At 36.6% G+C, this 10,249-nt stretch overlaps 1 pseudogene; it reads right to left on the bottom strand.

Annotated features, from left to right (window-relative positions):
- Nucleotides 1-4,786: 4,786 nt before the first annotated feature.
- LOC115275288 overlaps nt 4,787-10,249 on the bottom strand; it is a 28,693-nt pseudogene continuing 23,230 nt past the window's right edge.

The following is a 10,249-nucleotide window of genomic DNA, read 5'->3' as shown; positions in this document are numbered from 1 at the left end:
TAATTCAGATTTGTAGGTTTGTCCCTGAGAGCAATAGGAAGCTCAAGTTTAGTCCTTACTTCCAATGTACACGTACTCCTCTAGTGCGTGAAAACTATTCCTGTGGTGGGTACCAAACCAACTGAATACCAAACCTAGAAGACTTCTGGAAAACAACAGTAGGTTATCCCCTGTAAACCCTAGAAAGACTATGGAAAGTTTATGGTCCAGAATTTTGTAAAAAAGGAAAATAGTGAACATAGTGAAACATACAGAACCATGTTTCTCTGGAGAATTCAAAAGAGCTCATTAAATCTTATCAAATCAGATCCATAGCCAGTGAATAATTCTACTGCAACTGGAGTGATAGCCTCTAGAGACAAAAGAATAAAAAGAAGTAGATGTCAAGAGTATGTATCAGCATCTCAGAGAAGATGACAGAACTGGACCATCAAGCTCTCTAGAATGTCAGACCAAAGCCACTGATGTGCAAATCATAAGAAGTATCAAGAATCACTAGGGACTATGTTAGGCTAAAAACTAAAAACTAAGGAACCCTTTCTAATCCATGGCTTTCAGGATTAACAAAATCTCAACATCTGTCTTTTCAAATGAGAAGGAAAGATATCAACTCTTACTGCCTTTATTTCTCTTGAGGAGCAATTTTCCATGACATCCTTGGTGGAATGTAAGACAATAACCTAACAGATCCTCTAATATAGGAGTTTCAGATACTTTGAGCAAGGGTTCAAACTTCTTGCGCCAATCTTAAAACCCTCTGATCCCTAGGAAGAAGTAAATGTAAAAATTTATGGGAAATGGGCGCCTGGGTGGCTCAATATTTTTTAAATGTTTTTTATTTATTCTTTTGAAAGAGAAAGAGAGACAGCATGACCAGGGAAAGGTCAGAGAGAGAGGGAGATACAGAATCTGAAGCAGGCTGGAGCCTGTGCTAGCTGTCAGCACAGAGCCTGATGCGGGGCACAAACCCACGAACATAAGATCATGACCTGAGCTGAAGCCAAACACTCAAGCGACTGAATACCTAGGCACCCCAAGGATGGCTCAGTTGATTAAGCATCAGACTCTTGATTTCGGTTCAGGTCATGATCTCACAGTTTCTGGTTTTGAGCCCTGAGTTGGGCTCTGTAGGTGGCACCGTGAAGCTTGCTTGGGATTCTCTATCTCTGTCTCTGCCCCTCCCCCACTTATGCTCTCTCTCAAAATAAATAAATAAACTTTAAAAAATTTATGGGAAACAAAATACCAGCATTTCATCTCCAATTTAAGTGTCTGTGAACTTGAGAAATTACAATGGAATATCACTGTACTGTTCATCTTTCAATAAGTGGACTACTTTGGACTGTGTTCTTCCATAACACTCTCTATAAAAGAAAATCTGGTTTCCTCTCAAGGGCAAAAACTGGACCTTTACTTGTGTATGCCAAACACAATGCTAGGAACCCACCGGACTCTTATTACATATTTTTTGTGGTCATTTGCAAGATGCTCCATAACATGTTTGAATAGCAAAATTTCCTTGTTAAAAAAAGTCACAGTCTGAGAATAAAATAACATGGAGCATTCTTATTATGGACTCCCAGCCCTCTCTTTTTAACTTGGCAAAATATTTCCTACCTCTAATTAGTATAATTCCCTTTTATAATAACTCTAGTTATACACAGTGGATATGCCCTCTGTTTTCTAGGAAAAGAAAAAAGAATTATACCCATCATACTCCCTTTAACATTCCAGGCCTCTGCGTTCTCCCCAAACTCACTCTGCAAGAGGAGAGTTTACTCAGAGCTCATCATTCCTGCCTCCTTTGTGACACAGGTGTGTGGTGTTATCTGTACCTGCTGACTCAAACTGCCGTCTCCAGCCCACTGCAAATAAATTATTTAAGGGGGAGAATGAAATGGTATTTAAAAACTTATAAAACATATTGAAAATTCTATTATTATTATCCATATTATCCTATTATTTTATTCTATTATTACTAAATGGGGGAAAGGAAAGAAAAAAGTATTGGACAGAAAAAGAAGTATAAATAAAATGTCACCTCTGTGAAGAACTTAGTCAACACTACAGGGTATTCCAAAGCTGGGATGACCTCTCCGAATTGTCTAAAGTTAGGACAAAGGACCCAAGTCTTTTTTCAAACTCATCAACCAGTCCTTGAATGCAGGTTTCCATGGAAGGAGGCATGATTCTGGGATACATGGTTTTCTTCAACTGAATTAATCCTAAAAAGAGCCAACAGCTGAGAGCTGTCTGTCAGTAACTGTGCAATAGTCAGGGGAATAACTTCTTCATCCCTGAAAAAGAATCTAGGCAGCAAATCACAACTTCTACGTGAACATCTACGCTTTAACTAGGGAATCTCATTATATATCATTTTCTTTCTTAGTGTGATACTATGGTCAGCTCTTCTTCCCATTTTAGGTAATTGTATCTTTCTCTTCCTATAAAGTCCAACGCTAATCCTGCGAATACCTCAATAAGTGTAACACTGTAGTGTACCCCACTTGCTTCCTAAGTGTGTAATTGTCACAAAGCATACTAGAAAAAATATATAAATATTTTAAAGATCCTAAGACTCATAGTCACTTTATAGAGCTCTTAGAACAAAGTACACGCTACAAAGATTTCTCATAGCACTTCTCCAAATTCTTGTGTAAATAATAGCTATTATCGCAAAAAAAAAAAAAACCCATGAAAAAGTATACGGTAGCTATTAACTACCAGTTGTTAAGAGAAATGAATAAAATTGAAATAGCTTAAAGAACATAATGTACACTAGGATATGCTATCCCAATAGCCTTGTCTAACACAATGCCAGAAAATAAGTACTAATTTCAGAATTTCCTTATCCAAAGGTTCCTCAAAGTTTAGTCACTTTATTGGTTTTCCTAGATCTAGCAACATTTATGGTAAAATGCTATTTCCATAATTCTTATAAAGAAGATCACATATGAACATCTGGATGGCTCAACTGGTTGAATGACCAACTCTAGATTTCAGCTCAGATCATATTCCAAGGGTTGTGGGATCAAGTTGTGCATAGGGCTCTACACTGAGCGTGGAGCCTGCTTAAGATTCTTTCCTCCTCTCTCTGCCCTTCGCCCACTCAGACACGTATGCACATGCATTTTCTCTCAGTCTCCCTCTCGCTAAAATAAAAAAAAATTAAGGGGCACCGGGGTGGCTCAGTGAGTTAAGTGCCTAACACTTGACTTCAGCTCAGGTCACGATATCACAGTTCGTGAGCTCAAGCCCGGTGCTGGGCTCTGAGCTGGCAGTGTGGAGCCTATTTGGGATTCTCTGTCTCTTTTCCTCTCTCTTTGCCCCTCTGTAGGCTATTCTTTCTCTCTCTAAAAATAAATAAATATCGGGCACCTGGGTGGCGCAGTAGGTTGAGTGCCTGACTTCGGCTCAGGTCATGATCTCACAGTTCGTGGGTTTGAGAGCCGTGTCAGGCTCTGTGCTGGCAGCTCAGAGCTTGGAACCTGCTTCCGACTCTGTGTATCCCTCTCTGTCTGCATGCCCCACCCCCGCTCCACTGTTCATGATCTGTCTCTCTCCGTCTCTCAAAAATAAATAAGTGTTAAAATTTTTTTAATAAAAAATAAACATTAAAAAAGAATGTTTTTAAAAATTTAAGGGGCGCCTGGGTGGCTCAGTCGGTTAAGCCTCTGACCTCAGCTCAGGTCGGATCTCACGTTCATGGGTTCGAGCCCTGCATCAGGCTCTGTGCTGACAGCTAGCTCAGAGCATGGAGCCTACTTCCAGTTCTGTCTCCTTCTCTCTCTGCCCCTCCCCCTCTCATGCTCTGTCTCTCTCTGTATCAAAAATAAATAAAATATTTAAAAAGTTTTTAATTTAAAATTTTAAATTTAAAAAATTTAAAAGTAAATAAGATCATGTATTTCCTGAGGAATATTTTAAAACACAGTTTAACCCATATGTCTATGTTTTTAGAACAGTGGAACATTTATAAACACTGGGTGTCACAGTATCTTTAATACTATGATGAGTTTTAGGAACATTTCTATCTATAAAACATCATTTATACATGCTAGCAACATTTAATATAGAATTATTCATTATTCTCAGTCTCAAGGATTTGGCAAAGTAATAAAGAAATATACTATATTAAATTTTTGCCTGGATAATTGGCCCATAATATATTTTTATTAACTTTTTTAATAAACATTTTTATGGAGGTTTAACATATACAGTACACAAATGTTAAATTCTAGATCAAGATCTAGAATATCACTGACAAACAAAATGAGAAATAGACAAATTCATGAACACAATGAATTTTGTCAATTTTTATATATATTTCAAAGCTATGTTGTTAAATGCATATTGGTTTAGGATTATTTGGGCTTCTTTTTTAATTGACCATTTTTCCATTATGAAATATATTTTTATATCTTTTAGTATTTCTTATAGAAAAGTCTTCTTTGCCTGACATTATTATAGCCACATTAAATTTCTTTGTCCATATGATCTATCTTCTTACACCCTTCTTTTGTTTTAAAGCTAAAAATATTTTGTAAAAAAATCATACAAAAGTTGGGAAGAGAAAGGAGGATGTTAGCCAGCCTACATCAAAGTCTGAACTGAGGAAGGACAAAGTGCTGCCTGGACAAACGGGTAAGGAGAGCAGTCAGCAGAGATCAAGATGGCCACTGGCCAACAGAACCAGCAACCTCGTCAGCCACATTCATGAGCACCACAGACAGCAAAGCTACTGGTCCCAATCATTCCTCCTTTACAGGAAGGAAGAAGCAGGAGCTCACTCTTTAGACATGTTCTTGATGGTCATATGCTCTTTCATGACTTTCTCCCAATAGATGTCATTGGATTTCTCAATGACCACATCCCTGGTAGTGCCCTCATCCGGGCAGCGTGGGGGCAATTCTGGAGCCTCCAGGGTTTGAATATGGAGTGTAAAAGCTCTGAGCACCACTTCTCTTACAAAAAGTGTATTATGCTTTGTGCCTGTTGAATGTGTATTTGGTTAGGGCCCCTTCAGAGCCTGAAGTGAGAAGCCAAACAATGAAGTGTTTATTCTTCTTGCAAATGCTGCCACTGCAGTCAAAGATGTGAACGTGTGCTTAGCCCAAACATCAAAGCTCCACAGCAGCAGTCTCCTGTGTGCCTCACCAGGCTCTGATTTCAGACAATGTGCCCTGGACGATGATCCTTTGCCACTTCTGGAGCATCTCCCAGTGCTCCTGCTGGCTGCCCAGGTCCAGCGTGGTCACTGAGGCCATTGGGGTTGCTGGGCTTGGCTATGGCTGTGACAGTGGAGGGGCCAGCATCATGACCAGTGCCAGATCTGGCTGCATCTGCCCACGGCCACTTCCTGGGCCCACAGCACCGACTACCTCTGGCTCCTCTCCCCCTGCCTGGCATGTGAGGTGCCATGGGGTGAAGGCAGCAACTATGGGGCCCCTGGAAGACCCAGGTTTCTTCTCTTATCCTTTTCTTTTCAATCTGTATCTGTATTTAAAATGGGTCTCTTTACAGAGCATATACTCATATTTGGTTGTTAATCCATTTGCTTTCTAGTGCTCAATCCATTTATATGTAATAATTTATGTAGTTGCATTTAACATCTCAATAATCATTTCTCTTTGCTCCATCTGGTCTTTGTTCCTTTTTTCATCTTTTCCTGCCTCCTTTAGAATTAATCAATTTTTAAATTTCCTTTTGTTTCTTCTTTTAACTTGTTTTTATTATTTTTAAGAAGTTTCCCTAGAGATTACAATATTCATCTTTGCCTCCACATAACATCCTAACATTAGTACTTTCACCACTTGCAAACAATGCAAAAATCTGACAACTTAATTCCATTTACCTGCCTCTTGATATTTATGCCATTATAAGCATATATTTTACATTTCCATTTTTATAAACCATAAAGATATTATTTTTCTTGTTTTAAACACCAATATCTTTTCATATTTACCCCTATATTTACACTTTCCAATGCCCTTTATTTCTTCCTGCAGGGGCGCCTGGGTGGCTCATTCAGTTAAGCACCCAGCTTCTGGCTTCGGCTCAGGTCATGATCTCATGGTTCGTGGGTTCGAGCCCCACATCGGGCTCTGTGCTGACAGCTCAGAGCCTAGAGCCTGCCTTCAGATTCTGTGTCTCCCTCTCTATCTTACCCTCCCCTGCTTGTGCAGTCTCTCTCTGTTTCTCAAAAATAAATAAAAAATATATTTCTTCCTGCAATTTTATGCATCCATCTGGAATGACTATATTTTACTATGAAGAATTTCCTTTAGCATATCATATAGTCTGCTTCATCTGGTGACAAATACTCTCAGATTTTATCTGAGAACTTTTTAATTTTATCTTTACTTTATTTATAATGTATTTTTAATGATTTTACATTTACACAAAAATTGCAAAGCTAGTACTGTTTCTTTATAGCCTTCACCCACATCCACCCTAAGGTTACCATGTGATATAACCATGGCACATTTCAAAAGTAAAATATTAACACTACTATTAATTAAACTACATACTTTATTTGTATGTCACCATATTTTACACTAATATTCTTCTGTCCTAGGATATAATCTGAGATAATGTACATCATCTAGCACCTTTATTTTTCGAGAATATGTTTACTGTGTATGAAATTCTGAATTGGTCATTACTTTCCTTTCATCTCTTTAAAGATGTCATTCACCTATTTTACTCCACAGTTTCTACAGAAAAGTTATCCATTATCCTTATTGCTGTTACCTTAAAGATAAGGTGTGTTTATTTTGCCTCTGGATGGTTTTAAGCTTTTTTATCATACATTGGCTTTCACCTATTTAATATCATGTGCCTAGATACAGGTTTCTTTGTACATGATTAGAGTTCACTGAAGTCTCTTGTACCTATGTGTTGATACCTTCTTTAAATTTTGGAAAATTCCCAGATGTTATCTCTACAAATATTGCTTCTTCCTGATTCTCTCTCAACTTTCCTCCTAAAACTCCAACCAGATGTATGTTAGAACTTTCCCTGTGTCTTATATCCCCTGTACTTTGACTTAGTACTTTAATTATTTTTGCTCTCTTTAGCTTAGAAAGTTTCTACTGATGTGTCTTCAACTTCACTAACACTGTCTTCCACTATAGTCAGTTTGGTGTTATGCCACCAAAGTATTCTGATTTTCAGATATTATATTTTTACTCCTATATGTCAATTTCCTTCTCTTTTTATAATTTTTAATCTTATGTTAAAATTCTCAGTCTTGAGGAAAGCAGAGTGGGGCAGGAGTTGGACTGTAATGAGCTAAGGGAATGGGGAGGGGTAATGAAAACTGTCTTAAAACTTGACTGCAGTGATAGTTGTATTTCTATAAAATTACTTAAAAAGATTTAATCATACACTGACAATTATACCTCAATAAAGATGTCAAAAATGAAAAAATATTTTATCTTTTAATTCATTTGTGTCCATCTTTTCCTCTATTTCTTAATGTATTCAAAATAATTATTTTAAAGTCTTTGTTAGCTATATCCAATATGTGAATTCGCTGGAGGAATCTGCTTTTATTGTCTATTTCTGTTCTTGCTTATTGGTCATACTATCCTACTTTGTCACAATGTCATGATTTTTATTGTATGCTTGACTCTGTGCAAAAACAAAAAACAAAACAAAACGAACAACGACAACAACAAAAAACTTGTAGCACTTGCTGAGGATGTTACTTTCCCAAAGGAAGGTTATTCTTTTCTCCTCTTTTGCAGTAAAGGTAGACTGCGTTTTAAAACTGAAACCTAAGCATAATTAAGTTAAATCCCGCCTGTCTGTACACATGAGGAAACTGCAAGGAATTTTACTCATGTTTCAGAAGTCTTCACCATGTCCTTAAGCTATGTTTCCTGGGGAAAAGGAACTATAATTTTGAGTCCAATCTGAATTCAATCAATCATACTATCCTATACAATTGCCAAAAGAACCAAAGTTGACAAAAACAAAAAGAAGAACCAAAATTAAAAAAACAGTGGAATGGTAGTTACCAGGGGCTGGAGATGGAAAAATAGGAGTGATGCTGTTTAATATCGAGTATACACTAAAGTGATTATAGATAACAAAACTGTAGTATAAACATTGAGCTTGCTAGGAGACTAGATCTTAATTTTCCCTCCCACTAGAAGAAATGATAATTATGTAGCACAACAGAGATGTTTAGCTAATGCTACAGTGGCGATCTTACTGCAATATAAATGTATCAATTCAATATATCACACACCTTAAACTTAGCATAATGATATATGCAATTATATCTCAGTTTTTTAAAAAATCCCCAGTTATCTCCTCAGTAAGATTACCCTTTGTTTAGACTAAAGTCCATCTACCTGTACCAAGTAAGCAAATGACCCCAAAGAAGAAATTGGCAATCGTGGACTCATTCAGGAAAAGACTCTTCCCTCTCTGGAATTTCAGTTCATCTGTTCTCCTTACTGATATACAATCTAATATTTCCTAAACGTAATTTGGCAATTTATCTTCTTTTAAAAATTTGTTATAGTGGAACTTTTGTCTTCCAACGCTGTACTACATCATACTAGTAATCATAATTTCAATCTTATTACACTTAAATGAACAAACATGTTTAATTATTTGAGACCCATGTTAAAAAACAGAATTGCAAATGATCTCAAAAACAAGTCTTTTGCCCATAATGTTGAAAAAGTTCTGGAACTCATAATGACACTCTAGATAATATAAAATCAGTGTGTTTACCCACCTAACCAGGTCTAAAGTGGCCAAGATGTGGCCACTCTCAAAAACATACCAGTTAGAAAGCAGTCGCTTCTTTTCTTGTGGCACTAATTGTGTATACCTGGGACGGACAATCTATATCTATGTTTTTATCTATATCTATGCCCATTCTCCCTGGGAAGCCCCTGCTTATATTTACAATCATTAAGTAACTACAAGCAGTGTCTCTTTTACTCACAAACATATCACAGGTTAAAGGATACATTATGTGGTCACACTTCGGTTCATATGTGGATATGAGGGATGAAAACGGAAAATATGACCATATTCCAATTTCCACTGTACCTCCTACCACCCATGTTTGTGTATGTCATAAGGTCTTACTATTAACATACCATTATTTTGGGTTTTTGAACCATGCAAAAACCCAGAGCACAATAAAGACATATTTATTCTAAGTAGTCCTTAATAATTTATATCTGCAGCTTCAGAACTTTTTTTTCTGTTATGTTCATGTATCTATAGCTTTAAGAAAAGCAGTAACAAAAAGTTCACTGGTAACACAACCTTACACCCCCATAGGTAAAATGTAGTTCAGTTCTATTAAAATATTTTTATATTTGAGTATAAATTGTTTATAGTTCTAACACGCTTAGGTACTTTTTTCTTTTATCATAATATAATAGATACTTCAAAAACAGAGCCAGAAAACAACTTCAGAATTTTCATCATTTTTATAGTTAGCATATAAAACAGGTTGCATTCAATTCTCCATGGAGTAAAGTTTGGAAAAGAGGCTGAATTATTTGCAGATGACAAATTTTAGACCCTAAAACACGCTTGGTACATTGAAGAAAATCTTGTTGGTTAAATCACTTGAGCCATCAAGTTTTTCTTAAAGTGTCTCGATATGCTTTTGACTGATACCATCTGTTATCTACTGAAAAAATTATTTTCCTTTGGAAGGTATTCATCAAATTATAGGTGACATATTTGTTTGAGAATATACTAGACCATCTGGCTCTATAAAAATGTGTTTCTAAAAAATACTGCCATCCTATCTCAGCTACACCATCCATATTTTTCAGAAGCTCTTTTTGTTACACTCCCAAAACAGAAACACATGATATTTTTGGCTCCTGGCTAAAGAAACCAAGAAAAACATTTACAAAGAGATTTTTCTAAGCACCATGATATTTAGCAGCTATTCACTAAAAGAACAAGTAGGTGACCAGCAGAATGGAGTGTGGAGAAGAAAGGGAGACGGGAGGGTGGGCTCAATATTTCATATCCTGAATAGAAAGCCACTAAAACAAAGACTTGACAAAACCCTCCCTGCATATGTGAGCTTTGTAGAACACCAAGTATATTATCCTATTTATAATCAAGAAAACTAAATTTTCTGTTTATAGATATACTCCCATTCCTATTAGCATTCTGCAGTTGCTACTTGGCAATGTAAAAAGTTATTTTCTTTTCCTAAGGGTGCTTTTTCTGTTTATTAAAGTAATAGATGAGA

The sequence above is a fragment of the Suricata suricatta genome, chromosome 2 (genome assembly GCF_006229205.1).
Source record: "Suricata suricatta isolate VVHF042 chromosome 2, meerkat_22Aug2017_6uvM2_HiC, whole genome shotgun sequence".
In the NCBI taxonomy this organism is placed as follows: Eukaryota; Metazoa; Chordata; class Mammalia; order Carnivora; family Herpestidae; genus Suricata; species Suricata suricatta.
Note: the sequence above shows the minus strand (reverse complement) of the source record. Positions and strands in the feature narration are given on the sequence as shown.